The sequence below is a fragment of the Schistocerca piceifrons genome, unplaced genomic scaffold (genome assembly GCF_021461385.2).
Source record: "Schistocerca piceifrons isolate TAMUIC-IGC-003096 unplaced genomic scaffold, iqSchPice1.1 HiC_scaffold_539, whole genome shotgun sequence".
Classification (NCBI taxonomy): Eukaryota; Metazoa; Arthropoda; class Insecta; order Orthoptera; family Acrididae; genus Schistocerca; species Schistocerca piceifrons.
The window spans coordinates 327,232-348,644 of NW_025728776.1; the positions used below are offsets into that span (position 1 = coordinate 327,232).

At 46.3% G+C, this 21,413-nt stretch overlaps 8 non-coding genes across 8 annotated transcripts; all 8 read left to right on the top strand.

Moving 5' to 3' along the window:
• Window positions 1-7,517: 7,517 nt before the first annotated feature.
• Window positions 7,518-7,598, top strand: Trnav-uac. Its single transcript has one exon. It is a non-coding gene; the product is annotated as a tRNA-Val (tRNA).
• A 158-nt stretch (window positions 7,599-7,756) lies between these two features.
• Window positions 7,757-7,829, top strand: Trnav-aac. Its single transcript has one exon. It is a non-coding gene; the product is annotated as a tRNA-Val (tRNA).
• A 6,334-nt stretch (window positions 7,830-14,163) lies between these two features.
• On the top strand, window positions 14,164-14,236 carry Trnav-cac. The gene has a single exon. It is a non-coding gene; the product is annotated as a tRNA-Val (tRNA).
• Window positions 14,237-14,394: 158 nt separating this feature from the next.
• Trnav-aac lies at window positions 14,395-14,467 on the top strand. Its single transcript has one exon. It is a non-coding gene; the product is annotated as a tRNA-Val (tRNA).
• Window positions 14,468-17,367: 2,900 nt separating this feature from the next.
• On the top strand, window positions 17,368-17,440 carry Trnav-cac. The gene has a single exon. It is a non-coding gene; the product is annotated as a tRNA-Val (tRNA).
• A 158-nt stretch (window positions 17,441-17,598) lies between these two features.
• Trnav-aac lies at window positions 17,599-17,671 on the top strand. Its single transcript has one exon. It is a non-coding gene; the product is annotated as a tRNA-Val (tRNA).
• Window positions 17,672-20,568: 2,897 nt separating this feature from the next.
• On the top strand, window positions 20,569-20,641 carry Trnav-cac. The gene has a single exon. It is a non-coding gene; the product is annotated as a tRNA-Val (tRNA).
• A 158-nt stretch (window positions 20,642-20,799) lies between these two features.
• Window positions 20,800-20,872, top strand: Trnav-aac. The gene has a single exon. It is a non-coding gene; the product is annotated as a tRNA-Val (tRNA).
• Window positions 20,873-21,413: the final 541 nt, after the last annotated feature.

The window sequence follows — 21,413 nt, forward strand, 5'->3', positions numbered from 1 at the left end:
AGCTTTCTTCAATCACTACTTTGGAATGAGATTTATTTGTTTCGCTTACATTGGTTGCCTGTTCTGTCTCGCAGTCGCAATTTTTTACTGCAGTATTTATATGCCTATCATTGTTGGACCTGGCTGGCGTGACATACGCCCGTGCCTCGTCATGCCGCAAGCTAAGCTCCATCTCGGCAAGACGACAGTCCACACTCCGCTGCCACAGCGGAATGTCTTTGTGCACTATCCTTTTTAGATCTTGCACATCCGCACTTGAGCCCACATCTCTGGCCTCAATTGCGGCGTGCACTTTCTGATCTATTTCTTTTATGACTTCATTTTCTACTTTGTGCACTTGTTCGATCACTTTGTTCTCAATTACTTGAGTTGTGTCAATTTCTAGTTGTTCGACCCTATTAGTCAGGACATTGATTTCCTCTACTATATTGGCGTTAGCCACTTGAACACTATCTACTCTTTCGCTTAATTCTTGCACCGTTTTGGGTATGGTTTCATATTTTTGTTTCAAACTAACAATCTCACTTTGCATAACTTCTAAAGTTTGCATCAACTGCAAGTCCCTCTCATGCAGGCGTCGGTCACGCTCTGCTTGTTTAGCATCACGTTCTCTATCGCGCTCTGCTTGTTTGGCAAATTCAGCTACCAATCTCTGGTCACGCTCTGCTTGTTCAGCATCACGTTCTCTATCGCGTTCTGCTTGTTTAGCATCACGTTCTCTATCGGGTTCTGCTTGTTTAGCATCACGTTCTCTATCACGCTCTGCTTGCACACGTACAAATTCAGCTTGGAAATTGAGCATGCGCTCGAACATAACTCTTAATGATTGCACTTCTGACACCTCACCACTCTCTGGTCCGTGTCCAGTGCTTGCGGATGGCACAGTATTTCCGCTATCAACTGAATCACTGGGTGGCAATGGCAACATTTCTTGTCCTTCTGCCCCCAGATTCTCACATTGTACTTCCTGAACTACGTCACTAACATTACTTTGTGTCCCACTTTCCAACTCGGTATCACTACTTACTGACTGTTGCTCATTATCCATGTTGATATCTTTCTGACTACGCAATCTAACCATAGTAAACAAAAGAAATAAAATCTGAACTAAATATCCTAACACTCAGGTTTCACTGACATAATCACACAAGAAATGGACATTAACTAATACACACTTACTATATACTACAATGACTAACTACCTAAATGTCCTGTTATTTTAAAACAATTTACTAACAACAAGCACACCACTAATGATCCGAGAACACTGCACTGAGGCTACTTTACTACCCACAGGACAACTACACTGTAGCTTTACCTTTTGGTGATCTATCTTGGGTGCAGCTGCCCCCTGATATTGTGGTAGGTAATTAATTTTTCGAAATATTGAGCTCTCTTCTTCAGCTTGCCTCTAGGTACATAGTGTTCTCATGCAAAAAATCATACACAGGTATTACCACACAATATTGGTTATGCAATACATACAATACATAGAAAAATTATTAAATGTTCTGCAACAAAGTTCGACTATATTAATTCCCTAGTTATCTCACGGGTATTTAGTGGCCACTGCATATTCTGGCCCCACGTTGGGCGCCAATTTAACGAAATCGGTCGTAATGAATGGGATTGATTTGAAATTTCGTTAAAGAAGAATAATAAAATTTATCTGTTGTTTTTAAGTTAATTTTCTTTCGTGCGAACTTTGTTGTAGAACCACTCTCTTATTTTCGTGTGGTAATAAAAAATTTTTACTTACTTAATTATTACGTACATTTAAAGAAAAAAATAATATTTACGTGAACTCATATGAACTGGTTAAGAATATTAGGTTGAGAATTGGGTCCTTTAAATCATTGGGCAAGCTAATTTACATAAATAATTCACACTTTTGATAAACTCTAATATATTTAGATCAAACAACAATACAACTCACATTAATTCGTAACGCATCGTCTAATGGCGGCTAAGTCCAGACAGAGACAAAAGAAGTCTACCCATTCGTAAAAAACTCTTTCACAGTGTCCTACCGCAATGACTTCTGAACAGAGAAGACCAAAGAATACATAATGCATTGTGCTTAAATAGTATTGCTGACTATTAACATTTCTTTGCAAATTGACGATATTATTCTCTTCTGGCAACATATCTCTGCTATCGCAAATACTGACACATTTTACAATCACATAATAAATACAGAAAAAATTCCTATCCTAAATACAGACAAATATTACAACAAAAAATATAAGGAGAATAACAAATGTCTTTTACACCACATTCAGTAATATTTTTGTTCAATAATTACGATATATACAACTTGCCCAGAGCGGCGTATATGGTACAAATAAACTCTTTTTTTTTTTTTTTAATAACGTGAGTTTGCCAGGGAACGTTACAGAGCATCGCAAAATATGTAGTAAACGGCCATGCCTTTTAGCCAGTTAACGGCGTTCGTTCTGGTTGATGGAAAGTATACGACGTCGGGGCGCAATACGTCATCAGGGGAGATAGACTCCGGCAATCGCCGCAAGAGTAATGCCAGCATGCGCTGCGTCAGTAGCCAGCACTCGCTGGTCGCGGCACACGTCAGACGGTGTGCATCCGAGTCAGCGACTGAGCATGTCGGACACAAGGGGTCGTCCGTCAGATGGATAGAATGTAACCTCTGACGAGTAGCGAACTTCCCATTCACAACTACGTACCACAATGAACGCACCGTCGTAGGTAGAAAAGGCGTGTGTACCGCTCGCCACACCGTGTTCCAGGCAACTTCAGGGTGTCTGTGGGTGACCGTATTTACAGGTTGCCGCTGCTGATAGAGGCGATAATAGTCTTTTGTGCTGGGCTTCCGTGTCGTCGGAAGTTCTGAACGTAAGTAGCTGAAGTCAATAAAGAAGTCTCTGATGTGGGTGAGTGCCGGTGAAATGTGTCCTACAGAAACCGGGGGATGCAGAGAGTGTGGTGCCACTTCCGCTATCAGGGTGCTCGTCAGAGTGGCGTGGGCAGAGGTCCACGTGCGACGCATAGTGTTGAGATAAAGCGATCGCGCACGGTTATATACGTGAATTAAACCGATACCGCCCGCCCGCTGCGGCAGTGTCAGGGTGGCGTATCGGACTTTAAAAACCAGACCGGTGCTTACGAAATGTCCATATGCTGCTTGAAATCTGTCGGCCATCGTAGCTGTCAAGGGAAGGATATGCGCAAAATAGTTCAGTTTTGAGACAAGATAGGTGTTGACATAACGTGTTCTGAGGAGCATATCCAAGCGACGCAGTTTGTTGTCCTGCAGCAGAGCACGTGTCTGGTGTAGGAGCCGGAGGTACGTAGCCGCCGCCGTGCGGCGGACATTGCTATAGAATTGCACTCCTAAACACTTGAGTACGGGCACCTTGTCAAAGGGCACCGCCGTTGTGTGGGAAATCCCCCCTCCGACATCCATGTATTTTGTCTTCTTCACGTTGATGACGCTCCCAGCGACCGCCCCGTACTGGCGTAGCCACTGTAGCGCCATATGCATTTCATCCTCTGATCTGGCCAGGAACACCACGTCATCGGCGAATGCACCACAACAAAAGGTCACGTCCCGCAAGGAGATACCAGTTAATCGCTGCCGTAGACCATGTAAAGCTGGTTCAAGTGCTGCAGCAAATAATATGCCCGACAGGGGGCACCCTTGTCGCACTGACCGTCCAACAACAATGTGACCAGACTGATAACCGTTGACCATCATGCGGGAGCGCGCTCCGTGGACCAGTCGAAGGACCACCTGTGCAGACTCCGGAGAGAGGCCCATGCGATGCAAAACTGCGCGTAAGAAGCCGTGATCGACGCGGTCGAATGCGTGGTCAAAATCTACGGCGACAAGGGCGCCTCGTATTTTGCAGGCCGCCGTCAAAGCAATTACGTCGCGGTATGCTCCTAACGCCGTATGAATGTTGCTGACACCACCTAAACATGTCTGATCGGTGTGGATGGCTTTCCCGATAGCGGTGTGGAGACGCGCGCGGAGGATACGGGTGAAGATCTTGTAGTCGTTGTTGAGGAGTGTGAGTGGGCGAAAATCCTGCCACCTACAACCACCATTCGGTTTCGGAACTGGGATCAGAATGCCTTCTGTGAATTCTGTGGGGACAGTGAAATCAGGGCGGATCAGGTCTTGAAACGTTTGGAGCCACTTGTCACCCATAAGGTGGTAAAAAGTGCGGTAGAATTCCAGGGGTAAACCGTCCGGTCCAGGCGACTTGTTCGGTGCTCCACGTGCCAAGGCCGATGTCAGCTCATCGGGTGTAATGGGCAACAGCAGACTGTCATCGGTTGCCACGTCTCGAGGGGCGGGAAAATCGTGTAACAGCTCGTCATACTCACGTACATTTCGCGGACCTTCCATGTACAAGGTCCCATAGTGTCTGGCGAACGTGTGCGCGATGTCCGTTTGTGTCACTGCGCGCCCGCCGTCCTCCGTGTTTACCGCCGTAATGAGCTGACGTTTGCGGTGGCGCCTCTCGCGCACAATGTGATACACTGACGCTGTTTCGTTGGGGATACAGTCTTGCACTCACGCACGGATGCGGACACCGTCTAGCTGCTCTGTCCTGATGCGAAGTAGACGAGCTTTGATGCGTTGTACGGACATCTGACGTTCGGGAGACGGCGGTTGCGTCGCCAGCTCACGTAACGCTGTATAGTAATATTCCGACGTTGCCCTTTGCCAGTTCGATCTGTCACGCCCGTAGGCCATCAAGGTCTTTCGGAGGGCAGGTTTGACACATCCCAGCCACCACAGCAACGTGGAAGCATACATAGGCAGGCGCCTGATACATCGACGCCACGTGTCAGTGACTGCTCGCCGACACGCTTCCTCGCGAAGGAGGGAGACGTTCAGCGTCCACGGGCCCCTGCTGCGTCTTGTGAGTGGTCGGGGCAAGGTGACAGTGCAGATGTACGCGAGATGGTCCGTGAAGGCCGTCGGCCAGAGTTCTGCATCACGGGTTGCTGTGCGGAGGGCACGCGAGACGTATATCCGGTCCAGACGACTGGCAGAATGGCTGGTAAAGTGCGTATATCCACTCTGGGTCCCATGATGCAAGAGCCATGTGTCGTGGAGCGCGAGGTCACGTATCAATGCTTGTAGAGCCGGGCATGGGACGTAATGCGGTATCTGGTCATCGGGCCGCAGAACACTGTTAAAATCGCCGCCCACTATGTAATGGTCCATATTTCCTTGCAAAAGTGAGGCCAACTCCTCCGAATAGAAGACATGCCTGTCACCACGGTGCGAATTACCGGAGGGAGCGTAGACGTTAATGAGGCGCACTGCGCCAAGTGTGAGTGCGATGCCTCGTCCGTTCGGCAAGTACGTCGCGTCCGTCGCGTCTATGCCATCTCGGAGAAGGATGGCCGTTCCTCCTGCGCCATCACCTACGGGTAGGCTGTACGTGGTGTAGCCATATAGGTCTAAACACAGCTCGGGGCGGACCTCCTGGAGAAGGACAATGTCCAAGTCTGCCGCTCTGATCATGTCGTGTAACATGCGGGTCTTGACAGTGGAGTGGACACCATTTACGTTGACTGTTCCCACACGGTATGACTGAGACATATCAAGTGGCGGAGGCAGTGTGCCGGTGCAATCCCACAGTGATTTCACACACCACACACCACACAGCCATCCACCTGCATGCTGTGCATTACTGTGCCGTAGGAGTCCCTGACTGGCAGAGCCCTCCGGGCTCATTGTCAGCCATGGGCTCTGGTGGAGATATCGATGTTTGCTGTGCGTCATCTGCCTCCATATCGTCTGCCCAATCACCAAGAGACGATTGTGATGTCATTGGGGGCTGGACGCTTTCACAGGAGCCCACATTTTGAGAGTCGACGCAGTGCGCCTCGTTTTCTGGGCCACCAGATTTAGGAGAGTGTTCCTTGTCTTCAGGCACCTTCTAGTGAATGATGCCACTGGAGTCCGTTGCAATTGTGGGCGAGTCAACGAAGTCGATGTCTTCCGCCGGCTTCACATTCCTGTCCTGTTCGTCAGCTGACAATCGCCTCTTCTTGTGTCGCTTGGGTGATTTTTGCTTTCGGGTCCGAGATTCGACATCCACTGGAGGGCGGGGCTCGACACAGTCTCGGTCGCTAGGAACCCCTGTGTCTGATCCCGACAGTGACGGTGGCTGGGTGCCCACGACGCTGCGGTGGGCGGAGGCTGTAGGAACCTCTGCACCGTTGGGCTGCGGCGTCGTCGACGGCGCTGACTCTCCAACGGAGCTGGCAGCGGCTTGAGGAGGTAGCAGGTTTTGATCATCCATCACATCATGTCGTGCCGCCTCCACATATGTGAGCGGGAGAGAGGTCATAGTGGATCGTTGGGGAAGTTCATTGCGGGGCACCTGAACGGGGCGGCGCTGCAGACACTCAGTTCTAACATGGCCCTCCTGGCCGCAGCCCGAGCAGGTCCTCGGTTGTCCATCATATATAACAATTGCGCGGCAGCCACCCACGAAAACATACGATGGAACGTGCTTCTTAAGTTCTATGCGCACTTGTCGTACCCCGTTAAGGACAGGGTACGTTTCGAATGTGTTCCATTTCTCCTCTGTGTGGCTCAGAACTGTGCCGTATGGCCGCAGCGCATCAACGACTAGGTTGGCAGGAACTTCGAACGGTAGTTCAAAGATGCGCACGGTACGCACCCCCAGACCAGCATGGTCAACTCCTACCACGCTCACGTTACCGTCTGCGTGACAGAAGCGAAAGCCGTTTGCAGATCGTTGGAGTAATCTGTCGCAGGCCGCTTCGTCAATCAGTTTGAGGTACACCGTGCTGGTTACAATAGACAGATGAATTCCTATCAGTTCTTGTGGTTCGATGTGCATGATGTCTCGTAGAAACCGTTCAATTTCATGGGCCTTCGGTCTCGTGTACGATGCGTTGAACGTTAGTTTGATTGTAGCTTTTCGATATGAGAACGCCATGTCGGGTCGGTACAGGTACTATACGGCAAGACAACGACGCGACCGCGCGCTAGCGGGTAAACAACAACACCTGCGGAGCACTGCCCGGCGCGCTGAGCCCGTCCGCACGGTAACACGGCTGAAAGCCGACTGTGCCCCTAGACCAACGAGCCCTGTGACACGGCGATTGCCAATTATTCCAGTCCCTCGATGTCGTCCAGGGTGCCCTGGAAGTCTCGTGTACGCTGGCGGGATGGGGGCGGCGCGAATTCCCGCGGTCGGCGGCCTTCCTGGGCTATTGGTACCTTCATGTAGAGCTGCCGCTGGGCTCGCACTGCCTGCTGCTGAGAAAGTGATTGCTTTTGCTGATATGACTTGCAATAACGACTGCGCGGAACGCCGCTATCTCGTTAGGGGTGCTACGGCAGACACCCTCTCGAGCACCCCGAAGACTTCTTGAGCCCTCGGCTGTGATGGGTTCCAGGCTGACAAAAGAACTGTCGTGTGTGCATTCGCCGACGAGAGAAAGGCTGAGGCAACTTCGAGTCAACAAGGATGGAGTCGTCGGGTACGTCGTTTCCGTAGTGTACCGGTTATCACGTCTGCTTTACACGCAGAAGGTCCCCGGTTCGATCCCGGGCGGTACCAGTATTTTCCTGCCTATGTCGTATTGTCCTCCAATGAGCCACTTCGTGTGTGGATCTGCCGCATGTCCCTTCGTTTTGCAAGTACCACATTTATTGAATTTTTTAGTTACGATGGCAACATCACTACAAGTTGTCTGTGAAGTAAGGTGCACACAAGCTGTTTCCATGGTGTAGCGGTTATCACGTCTGCCTAACACGCAGAAGGTCCCCGGTTCGATCCCGAGCGGAAACACTTTTTCATCACTTTAAGCAAGACTTACTAAGATGCATCTGCTACCATCTGTACCCGAAACCTTCGTAATCGCCTTCACGCGTCGGACCAGAGTGTCAATTGCTCACATCGAATAAGAAATTCATTTGATATTGACGGCGAGCTTTTTGCGCTGACTCAGCCACTGACGTACGATCAGTTTGCACAAAACGCTGGGGCTCGTCCGGGATTTGAACCCGGGACCTCCTGCACCCTAAGCAGGAATCATACCCCTTTTTTTTTTTCGATCTGCAGTCGAATGCTCTACGACTTTTTTTTTCAGACGCCTTAACCACATTTTTTTAGACGCCTTAACCACTTTTTTTTCCTTAACCACTTTTTTTTAAATTTTTTTATAAGTAATAGGCAGAAGGAGGCAAAGTGGGCATGGGTCAAGAATAATCTGAGGCCTGGCCACAATGTCTCCACCATACCCATCACTGATTTTCGACCTTGTCGCTCCTATGATCCAAAAATACAACTGCCCACTTTAGCAAATTTTTTTTTGTTTTTTTAATTTTTTTTGTTTTTAATTTTTTTTTAATTAGTGTTTCCTCTTTTTTGTGGTTTTTTATATTATTATGATTAAATGAAAGGAATTCGTTCGTGAAATAAGTAATGGCTCTCCATTTGCATAAAATGAAAAATATAACTCAATCTTCTACTTGTTGTTCCTGCCTTCATTTTTTGTTTAATGTTTTTAAATTTTTTATTTGTTGTCGTTTTTGACCATTTTGTCATAGTGGAAAATCAACAAAAATGAAAGTATAAGAAATGAAACAGACAATAATTCTGCACATAGTAATATAGTCACTCAATACTGTGTGCTTTAGGTTGATGGTGTTTAGCCTATCCCCATTCTATCAAATATAATTTGTAGCATATTACCACATTTCTTCTTGTGGTCTGCATACGTACGTATTTTGTGGTATTTGCACTGTAAGTATATCTTGAAATCTGTAACGGTGTCAGTTCCAGCGTCATGAGTTACGTAAGTTACATAATTTCCTAGGAGCCAATAGACGGCATTATTCTTCGTCTCTGGAAAATAACGGTCTTGTGGTCTGTGCAGCACTGACAGCGAGATGTACTGAGGTGAAGACCTTGTAATGAGAGCTATTTGCACTTTGAGCCAATTCCAGATATGTATATTGCCGCCGCAAGTGTATCGATGGATAATTGTGTCCACTAGTCGACATCGTTGACATAGATTGGTGTCACTGAGGCCAATTTCATATAATCTTTCGTTGGTGCTAATGATATTATTAACGGCTTTGTACCATGCTGTTCTTATGTCAGAAGATAAAACTTTTAAATTGATGTTTTGCCAGATAGCAGTCCAGTGTATGTGAGGAAACTGTCTCTCTACTTTATTCTTTCCTTCACACGTCTCCCAGACCCGCATAATATCTCTTGACGTTAGCTGACGTAGCCGTGTAACTTCGTCCCTCAAGTAGCTAAGTTCAATATAAAAGGCTCGCACGTGCTGGAGACGATTGTTAATTTTTTGCACATCAATAGGAGGCTGCAGGCTGCGAGGTTTTAGAATTTCAAAAAGTCGGCTTGAAATACTTTCCGGTACTTCTCTAATGATAGTTAGTTGCCTTTTGACGAAGAGTGCAGAGGCTTTGTTGGTAATATTGATGAGACCTAAACCACCATTTCGGGGATGTAAGGTAGCCACTTTGGCGGTTACTCGAAACAGTTCTCCTTTCCACAGAAAATTTGTAATTCTGGACGTTATGTTCTTGGCTATCATTTTGGGTAGTGGAAAGAGCTGAGCGGTGTGGTATGCTGTAGCTAAGATACACGTGTTGATGTACTTAATCCTCTGAATCTGATTCATATTCCGTGATAAATTTTCCATTATAGCACCCTGCACTTTCCGTGCCGCAGCTTTCCAATTCAACGCAGTCATTTTCATTGGGCATGCGGTCAATGTGACACCAAGCGTCGTATGCTGCCTGACCAGCTTTGCCCACTCTACGTTTATGTGCTCAAAACCCCTAAGATGTAAAATTTTGCTTTTCTTTTCATTTGAATTTGCCCCAGACGCACTGCAGTAAGTCTGAATCACTGCAGCTAACGTAGCTACATCGTCATTATTTCTGATTATGACGCCTACATCATCAGCATAAGCTTTTATAGCTGTTTTGCACCCTGACAGTGTTATCCCTGTTAATTTATCGTGAATACGTTTAAGAAATGCGTCCAGTGAAATGGCAAATAGTGACATAGAAAGGGGGCTTCCCTGAGGGACACCGCGTCGTATTTGGAATTTTCTCGTAGCCTGACTGTTAACTGCTATGCATGCGTTTATTCTTGTCGCCACGTTTTTTTATTACGTTTAAGGCTCGTTCCTGGAAACCGAGCTTTTTTAACGTCTTGAAAAGGTAGATATGATTCACGAGATCGAATGCTTTATGAAAATCCAGGAAAACCAGGGCACATTTGATGTTAGTGACGGAAGTGATTGCAATTATATCCCGAAATTCCGCTAAATTGTGAAACAGAGTTTTACCTGCAATGCAGTGTTGTTACGGACTAATCAGTCTACTTGCTAAGGATGAAATTTTCTTGTTGAGAATTCTTGCTATTATTTTATAGTCCGCATTGAGCAACGAAATCGGTCGGAAGTTAGTAAGATCTTTGTGTCCTTTAGTTTTGGGGATAAGGGCTATTTTACTTTCTTTAAATTCAGAGGGTATCATTGCGCCCTGAAGAACTTCATTTACAATCGCTGTAATTGTCCCTCCCACTATCGGCCAATAGCGGACGTAAAATTATGCAGGTAGACCATCAGGCCCTGGGGATTTTTTCAGAGGGGGGGTACACAGAGTCACATAAACGTCCTCATTACAGACGTGCGACAGGAAGGTAACGTTGTCATCATCCGTCAGCTGTGGCACAAGAAAGTCGAGGAAATCATCAATAGATTCCTCGCATCTGGAATTTTCGAAATATAAGTTATCGAAGTAGCGATAGATCTCATTCAAAATCTCTTTCTGTGTCCTAAGACTTGTACCATTCGTCGTCCGTAATTCGTCGATAAGCATTGTTCTTCTGTTTTGAGCGTGCTTCAGAAGGTGGTATAGGGAAGTTGTTTCGTCCTCTGAGACAGATTTCGCCTTGGATTTTATTTTAAGTCCTTCCAGTTGATGCCTCTTAATGCTGAGTAATTTAGCCTTAATTTTTTTGATATCTGTCAGGCGAAGATGTGAACCAGATGTTTGACCATATAGCTCTCTGAGTACTGAGTAATAGAACTCTATAGTGTTCTTAAGATCTCTGGCCCTTTGAAAGCTATATTGCATTATCGTCTTTCTAAGTTTCGGCTTTGTCATTTTTGTCCACCATTCGACGGTAGTCGCGTATCTAGGAAGAGCACGCAGGCATAACGCCCATGCGTCTTTTATCTGATCTTCTAATTCACGGTCTTGTAACAGCGAGACATTTAAATTCCACTGGTTTTTGAAGCGGCGTATTGGCTGCGCTTGTAAATTTATACAGGCCAACACACCGGAATGGTCCGAAAAGTAGACAGGAACCGTTTCTGTTTTCAATAAAGCCGTTTCGAGATTGTCGGTAATGTAGAATCTGTCGATTCTGCTGCATGCATTGGAAGTTGCATAAGTCTACTCGACAACAGCAGGGTGTTTGCATTCCCAAGCATCCTTTAGCTTTAAGCTAGTGACGAGATGTTTTAATTCAGCAGAATAATTAAAATTTGGACTCTGATCTTTCCTGTTGAGGACGCAATTAAAATCACCCCCCATTATAAGGTGACTGGGGTTTTTGCGTAATAAGTATATTACCTCGTCTTTAAAAAATCGTGTCCTGTCAGATCTATGTGAACTGCCGGAAGGGGCATACAAGTTAATAAGGGACACGTCATAAATCTTGAGCCCTATTCCCCTTCCAGATTCCAGTCGTTCTACTTCCGTTACTGGAATCCCATCCCGGATTAAAAAAGCTGTCCCCACGCTAGTTTCGTGGGAGACATTTAGGTGAGCAACATACCCGGGAATATTTAAATCCGACGTGACAACTTCCTGCAGCAGGGCTATATCAGTTCCCGAGTCATATAAAAATTCTTTTAGCGCTGCTATTTTCAATGCCGACCGTATTTTACTAATATTGACAGTAGCAATAGTATAACACTGGGTCATTGCGTTATTACTCGTTGGATGTTAGGACAGTGAGTAAATAACATGCGACTAAATTATTACTTAGGAGACACAGAAAATTTAAACAGAACAGAACGTCCCATTGAGAGGTTGCTAATTACAGTATTAGTGCAGTCTAGGTTTGAGATTTCCCTCCTGAATCAGTAGAAGATTGATTATCAGGAAGTTCCTCAGGAGATTCTTTCAATGACCCGTGCCTGACAGTTTCGTAACGCACATTTTGGGGTTTCGTGTCACATTTCACGCTCTTTAACTTCGCTTGATTACGAGGAGCATTGACATTCGGTTGTGGCTTTAACTTCCTTCGTGGAGCATCCGAAGGCTCTGTGACGGGTTTTGTGGTGGTCGGTTGTGACGCCGATCCCGTCGGGTCGTCCAACTGTACGACACGGCCTGTACTGCTTAACCCTGTCGTGTGGTCAGTACCCTTCGGGGAAGCACTAGCCGTTACAGAGGGTTGATCCAGACACACTAATTGTTTCTCGTGACTGTCAGGAGGCTGCTCGTCTTTGCAAACTGTGTCCCCTCCTGATGTTTCGCGGTTATTGCTAGAAACATCCCCGTTTTCGCAGTTTCCCACCAATTGGTTACGTTCTGATTCTTTACAAGCTTCCATCTGCATTTCCTGGAGTTGTGGCATTACTTCCTCCTCGCATTGTTTTTGTTTGCGTGCGGAGTGAGATTTGTCAGACAACTCGTCGTCAGAACAGCTATCAGTTATCTCATGGGGCCGTTTTTTTGTCTGCAATTCGGATAATGCGGGGGTGTCAACATCAGCCTTTTTATCTAAACATGGAAATTGAGTAATATCATTTACGGATAAATCAGAGTGGTTTGCTTGGGCAGTATCCACACCCAGCGGGACAGATACATTATTTGGCAAGACATCATTTAGGGTAAGTTTCTGGCGTTGCGTTAGATTGCTTTTCAATACCAAAACCCGTCGCGGACAATCCTGTCTAAAGTGGCCAGACTCATTACAAACATGACAGGTCGGTACTTGACCTGAATACACAATTTGCGCCCTGTAGCCATTTACAAATATATGAGACGGGATATTGGTCTTGATGTCCATCTCCACAGATCGAATTCCGTTAAAACACTGCAGTTTGTAGTGACGAGACCAACGTTCATTATTAACAGATTTCACGTCACCATACTTGCAAAGCGCATCCTTAATTAAATCATTATCAATTTCAATAGGTAAGTTAAGCACGCGAACAGTAGTGTAAACAATATCAGCTCGCCAGATCCGAACTTTGCTCTTCGAGCCGTCTCTGTGAATGAATTCTACTTCACTACCCCACTTTGCTAAAAGTCTATCTATCGTCACCGAGCTCTCAAACTTAACAAAAATACAGTATTTATCATTGTCTAACTGCATTGTATGGACGGAATCAGAGTTGACACCAATTACCTCAGTAATCCAATCGTGTATTTCCAGTGACGTTGGCTGGATATGACGGGTTTCCTTGTCGAAAGCGAAGACCAGTGTGTTTTTCCTGACGTTCGTAGACATGATTCAGAACAGGGATGAAACTCCGGTTAAAAAACCGAAATTCCGGCGCGTGACAGAACGGTGATGAACAGCCAAACACTAACGACGATACACAAACACGAAGATGAACGGACAGCCAGCAAAGGAGACAACAGCAGAACACGTATGTAAACAACACAATCGGAGCACAGCAGTACACACGTCCACACGGTAGCACGGCTGAAGCGCGACTCACCAAAGACCAACGAGCCCTGTGACACGGCGATTGCCAATTATTCCAGTCCCTAGACGTCGTCCAGGGTGCCCTGGAAGTCTCGTGTACGCTGGCGGGATGGGGGCGGCCTTCCTGGGCTATTGGTACCTTCATGTAGAGCTGCCGCTGGGCTCGCACTGCCTGCTGCTGAGAAAGTGATTGCTTTTGCTGATATGACTTGCAATAACGACTGCGCGAAACGCCGCTATCTCGTTAGGGGTGCTACGGCAGACACCCTCTCGAGCACCCCGAAGACTTCTTGAGCCCTCGGCTGTGATGGGTTCCAGGCTGACAAAAGAACTGTCGTGTGTACATTCGCCGACGAGAGAAAGGCTGAGGCAAGTTTGAGTGAACAAGGATGGACTAGTCGTGTCCGTCGTTTCCGTAGTGTAGCGGTTATCACGTTTGCTTCACGCGCAGAAGGTCCCCGGTTCGATCCCGGGCGGGAACAGTATTTTCCTGCCTATGTCGTATTGTCCTCCAATGAGACACTTCGTGTGTGGATCTGCCGCATGTCCCTTCGTTTTGCAAGTACCACATTTATTGAATTTTTTAGCTACGATGGCAACATCACTACAAGTTGTCTGTGAAGTAAGGTGCACACAAGCGGTTTCCGTGGTGTAGCGGTTATCACGTCTGCCTAACACGCAGAAGGTCCCCGGTTAGATCCCGGGCGGAAGCACTTTTTCATCACTTTAAGCAAGACTTACTAAGATGCATCTGCTACCATCTGTACCCGAAACCTTCGTAATCGCCTTCACGCGTCGGACCAGAGTGTCAATTGCTCACATCGAATAAGAAATTCATTTGATATTGACGGCGAGCTTTTTGCGCTGACTCAGCCACTGACGTGCGATCAGTTTGCACAAAACGCTAGGGCTCGTCCGGGATTTGAACCCGGGACCTCCTGCACCCTAAGCAGGAGTCATACCCCTTTTTATTTTATTTTTTTTTTCATTTTTTTCTGTAGGTTAGGCCTCTCTTTTCCCCACACAGCCCATCCATACGCTCACCTTTGTGTGCCTTCTTCGTCTAGCTTCTGCGCTATAGTAGTAATTTATTTATTTATTTATTTATTTAATTTTTTTAAAATTTTTTTTGTTTTTTTTTTTTTTGCGGTGGTAGATCTCAGGATCACTACGTCTCAAGCTCGTCTTCACTTAATAATAGCATAAATGTTTCCGTGTCGTTCTGCATTCGTCGATGATTCAGTTTCCTGAAGGCATGTTTCAAAGTTGTCATCTCTTAGCGTTGAGAGTAAGTTCGCCGAGATTACCGCCGTGCTGTTTTCTTGTAGTTATTAACGAAAATAACTGGGTACTAGCCTGTATTCCTTGAGTTAGTGGAGACAAAAACAACAAGATCAGAGGTTTCTCTGTCAGCATCGTAAATAATAATAGAAAATAAAGTTCCGTATAGAGGAAAGATGGGTATCTAGAAAGAAATACTGCCCCGCCTGTTAAACTTCGTCAAATTAAACTATACTTGTCTTCTGAGTAAAGTAAAAAACAGAAATAAATACTGGCTCCACAAGTTTGGCATCCTGTTGCATGCTGCTTCTCGTTGACCTTAGGTGCACACATTGTACAACCTATGAAGCAATGGAGCCCTGAAAACTGACAATGAGATACCCAGATAATAGAAGAAATAAAGAAAAAAAGCAATGATCGTACCCATTGGTTCGCACACTTAAAGCTTCCCATCATTCAAAGCAACGGTGAGAAAATTCTGAAACTTTTCTTTATACTTCCGTAATCGTTTGATCGCGTAATATTCGGCAATAAGATACATATGAAAATCAGAAAGTGTAGGCGTTTTAGTCGTCAGCATATAATATAGGTACTGTCCAATTAACCAGGTATGGCTATTATTTTTAGATTTCGGAAATAATTTCCAGTCCGGTTGGAATATATCTTGCAGTTGTATTGCGGATGGCGTCGTTCTATTAATAAGAGCCAGTTTCATTCTCGTCCAATTCCAGATTTGCGTCTGATCTCTGCAGTTTAATATGTGTTGCAATGTTTCCACATGGCCACATGCGTCGCAAGTCGGAGTAGGCCGTAGTTGGATCTTACACAATTTCTCCCCCGTGGGCATCACCTCGTGCACAACATCATACCACACGGAACGAACTCGGGAATGAAGGAGAGGAGTGCTGATATTCACCCAAATTTGTCGCCAGTTCTTGCCAGGATACTTCATTTCTATAGAGTTATTCTGTTGCCGATTCGTAAATACACTGTAGACAGCAGCAGCAGTGAGTGGTTGCAGGTGTTGATGCACATAGCTGGACTCCACGTAATATCGGCGAATATGAACGAGCTCGGGATGGATATGTCCAACATTTATCGGCGGCGTCATATCCGGTGGTCGTAACTGCTGTAATAGACGCGCTGTAAGACCTGTCTGACTATTTCGTAAGATCCTTGTTGTTCGAGCTAGAAAAATCGCTAAGCACTGTAATTCAACATTTTTAAGGGCTAAACCACCTTTATACTGAGGTAAAGCGGTAGCCTTGAAGGCGACTTTATAAATATTACCTCGCCAAATGTACCAGCCTGCAAGGGCTAAGATTCTGTTTGCAATATCAGGAGGAATAGGGAGAACAGCGGCAACATGGTAAATCTTGCTGAGAACATAATAATTGACGAAATGTGCTCTCTGAATCCTGTCTAAACACCGCATATTGTACTCACGAATCAAAGCTCGAAGGACGTTGAGCTTCTGTTCCCAATTCACTCTTACCATTTCCCGTGGATTCGGAGTGAGAATCAAACCAAGGTGCTTGAGCTGGTTGGTTGCCTCTAACCAAACGGTGTCCGCGAAGCGAGCCTGCGGACCTAAAAGCAAGACTTTGGATTTCCGTTCGTTAAGGCGTGCACCGCAGGCGCTGGCATACCGGTGGACAAGCCGCCGCACGGTATCGAACTCTTCGTCGTTGTTGATAAGGACGCTGATATCGTCCGCATAGGCATGACAGACGGTCTTGGTATTCAGCGTTTGAAGACCCGGTAACATGACGCAAAACGTTTTCAGTAGTGGCTCTATAGCAATGGCGAAAAGAGTCGTGGAAAGCGGGCACCCTAGTCGCAAACCTTGTTGGATGGGCGCAGGCGCTGTTAACTGGCCGTTGAATTTCACGCGGGAAGACGTATTGCAGTACCCCTAGACCAACGAGCCCTGTGACACGGCGATTGCCAATTATTCCAGTCCCTCGAAGTCGTCCACGGTGCCCTGGAGGTCTCGTGTAGGCTGTCGGGATGGGGGCGGCGCGAATTCCCGCGGTCGGCGGCCTTCCTGGGCTATTGGTACCTTCATTTAGAGCTGCCGCTGGGCTCGCACTGCCTGCTGCTGAGAAAGTGATTGCTTTTGCTGATATGACTTGCAATAACGACTGCGCGAAACGCCGCTATCTCGTTAGGGGTGCTACGGCAGACACCCTCTCGAGCACCCCGAAGACTTCTTGAGCCCTCGGCTGTGATGGGTTCCAGGCTGACAAAAGAACTGTCGTGTGTGCATTCGCCGACGAGAGAAAGGCTGAGGCAAGTTTGAGTGAACAAGGATGGACTCGTCGTGTCCGTCGTTTCCGTAGTGTAGCGGTTATCACGTTTGCTTCACGCGCAGAAGGTCCCCGGTTCGATCCCGGGCGGGAACAGTATTTTCCTGCCTATGTCGTATTGTCCTCCAATGAGACACTTCGTGTGTGGATCTGCCGCATGTCCCTTCGTTTTGCAAGTACCACATTTATTGAATTTTTTAGCTACGATGGCAACATCACTACAAGTTGTCTGTGAAGTAGGGTGCACACAAGCGGTTTCCGTGGTGTAGCGGTTATCACGTCTGCCTAACACGCAGAAGGTCCCCGGTTCGATCCCGGGCGGAAGCACTTTTTCATCACTTTAAGCAAGACTTACTAAGATGCATCTGCTACCATCTGTACCCGAAACCTTCGTAATCGCCTTCACGCGTCGGACCAGAGTGTCAATTGCTCACATCGAATAAGAAATTCATTTGATATTGACGGCGAGCTTTTTGCGCTGACTCAGCCACTGACGTGCGATCAGTTTGCACAAAACGCTAGGGCTCGTCCGGGATTTGAACCCGGGACCTCCTGCACCCTAAGCAGGAGTCATACCCCTTTTTATTTTATTTTTTTTTTTTCATTTTTTTCTGTAGGTTAGGCCTCTCTTTTCCCCACACAGCCCATCCATACGCTCACCTTTGTGTGCCTTCTTCGTCTAGCTTCTGCGCTATAGTAGTAATTTATTTATTTATTTAATTTTTTTTAAATTTTTTTTGTTTTTTTTTTTTTTTTTGCAGTGGTAGATCTCAGGATCACTACGTCTCAAGCTCGTCTTCACTTAATAATAGCATAAATGTTTCCGTGTCGTTCTGCATTCGTCGATGATTCAGTTTCCTGAAGGCATGTTTCAAAGTTGTCATCTCTTAGCGTTGAGAGTAAGTTCGCCGAGATTACCGCCGTGCTGTTTTCTTGTAGTTATTAACGAAAATAACTGGGTACTAGCCTGTATTCCTTGAGTTAGTGGAGACAAAAACAACAAGATCAGAGGTTTCTCTGTCAGCATCGTAAATAATAATAGAAAATAAAGTTCCGTATAGAGGAAAGATGGGTATCTAGAAAGAAATACTGCCCCGCCTGTTAAACTTCGTCAAATTAAACTATACTTGTCTTCTGAGTAAAGTAAAAAACAGAAATAAATACTGGCTCCACAAGTTTGGCATCCTGTTGCATGCTGCTTCTCGTTGACCTTAGGTGCACACATTGTACAACCTATGAAGCAATGGAGCCCTGAAAACTGACAATGAGATACCCAGATAATAGAAGAAATAAAGAAAAAAAGCAATGATCGTACCCATTGGTTCGCACGCTTAAAGCTTCCCATCATTCAAAGCAACGGTGAGAAAATTCTGAAACTTTTCTTTATACTTCCGTAATCGTTTGATCGCGTAATATTCGGCAATAAGATACATATGAAAATCAGAAAGTGTAGGCGTTTTAGTCGTCAGCATATAATATAGGTACTGTCCAATTAACCAGGTATGGCTATTATTTTTAGATTTCGGAAATAATTTCCAGTCCGGTTGGAATATATCTTGCAGTTGTATTGCGGATGGCGTCGTTCTATTAATAAGAGCCAGTTTCATTCTCGTCCAATTCCAGATTTGCGTCTGATCTCTGCAGTTTAATATGTGTTGCAATGTTTCCACATGGCCACATGCGTCGCAAGTCGGAGTAGGCCGTAGTTGGATCTTACACAATTTCTCCCCCGTGGGCATCACCTCGTGCACAACATCATACCACACGGAACGAACTCGGGAATGAAGGAGAGGAGTGCTGATATTCACCCAAATTTGTCGCCAGTTCTTGCCAGGATACTTCATTTCTATAGAGTTATTCTGTTGCCGATTCGTAAATACACTGTAGACAGCAGCAGCAGTGAGTGGTTGCAGGTGTTGATGCACATAGCTGGACTCCACGTAATATCGGCGAATATGAACGAGCTCGGGATGGATATGTCCAACATTTATCGGCGGCGTCATATCCGGTGGTCGTAACTGCTGTAATAGACGCGCTGTAAGACCTGTCTGACTATTTCGTAAGATCCTTGTTGTTCGAGCTAGAAAAATCGCTAAGCACTGTAATTCAACATTTTTAAGGGCTAAACCACCTTTATACTGAGGTAAAGCGGTAGCCTTGAAGGCGACTTTATAAATATTACCTCGCCAAATGTACCAGCCTGCAAGGGCTAAGATTCTGTTTGCAATATCAGGAGGAATAGGGAGAACAGCGGCAACATGGTAAATCTTGCTGAGAACATAATAATTGACGAAATGTGCTCTCTGAATCCTGTCTAAACACCGCATATTGTACTCACGAATCAAAGCTCGAAGGACGTTGAGCTTCTGTTCCCAATTCACTCTTACCATTTCCCGTGGATTCGGAGTGAGAATCAAACCAAGGTGCTTGAGCTGGTTGGTTGCCTCTAACCAAACGGTGTCCGCGAAGCGAGCCTGCGGACCTAAAAGCAAGACTTTGGATTTCCGTTCGTTAAGGCGTGCACCGCAGGCGCTGGCATACCGGTGGACAAGCCGCCGCACGGTATCGAACTCTTCGTCGTTGTTGATAAGGACGCTGATATCGTCCGCATAGGCATGACAGACGGTCTTGGTATTCAGCGTTTGAAGACCCGGTAACATGACGCAAAACGTTTTCAGTAGTGGCTCTATAGCAATGGCGAAAAGAGTCGTGGAAAGCGGGCACCCTAGTCGCAAACCTTGTTGGATGGGCGCAGGCGCTGTTAACTGGCCGTTGAATTTCACGCGGGAAGACGTATTGCAGTACCCCTAGACCAACGAGCCCTGTGACACGGCGATTGCCAATTATTCCAGTCCCTCGAAGTCGTCCACGGTGCCCTGGAGGTCTCGTGTAGGCTGTCGGGATGGGGGCGGCGCGAATTCCCGCGGTCGGCGGCCTTCCTGGGCTATTGGTACCTTCATTTAGAGCTGCCGCTGGGCTCGCACTGCCTGCTGCTGAGAAAGTGATTGCTTTTGCTGATATGACTTGCAATAACGACTGCGCGAAACGCCGCTATCTCGTTAGGGGTGCTACGGCAGACACCCTCTCGAGCACCCCGAAGACTTCTTGAGCCCTCGGCTGTGATGGGTTCCAGGCTGACAAAAGAACTGTCGTGTGTGCATTCGCCGACGAGAGAAAGGCTGAGGCAAGTTTGAGTGAACAAGGATGGACTCGTCGTGTCCGTCGTTTCCGTAGTGTAGCGGTTATCACGTCTGCTTCACGCGCAGAAGGTCCCCGGTTCGATCCCGGGCGGGAACAGTATTTTCCTGCCTATGTCGTATTGTCCTCCAATGAGACACTTCGTGTGTGGATCTGCCGCATGTCCCTTCGTTTTGCAAGTACCACATTTATTGAATTTTTTAGCTACGATGGCAACATCACTACAAGTTGTCTGTGAAGTAAGGTGCACACAAGCGGTTTCCGTGGTGTAGCGGTTATCACGTCTGCCTAACACGCAGAAGGTCCCCGGTTAGATCCCGGGCGGAAGCACTTTTTCATCACTTTAAGCAAGACTTACTAAGATGCATCTGCTACCATCTGTACCCGAAACCTTCGTAATCGCCTTCACGCGTCGGACCAGAGTGTCAATTGCTCACATCGAATAAGAAATTCATTTGATATTGACGGCGAGCTTTTTGCGCTGACTCAGCCACTGACGTGCGATCAGTTTGCACAAAACGCTAGGGCTCGTCCGGGATTTGAACCCGGGACCTCCTGCACCCTAAGCAGGAGTCATACCCCTTTTTATTTTATTTTTTTTTTCATTTTTTTCTGTAGGTTAGGCCTCTCTTTTCCCCACACAGCCCATCCATACGCTCACCTTTGTGTGCCTTCTTCGTCTAGCTTCTGCGCTATAGTAGTAATTTATTTATTTATTTATTTATTTAATTTTTTTAAATTTTTTTTGTTTTTTTTTTTTTTTTTGCGGTGGTAGATCTCAGGATCACTACGTCTCAAGCTCGTCTTCACTTAATAATAGCATAAATGTTTCCGTGTCGTTCTGCATTCGTCGATGATTCAGTTTCCTGAA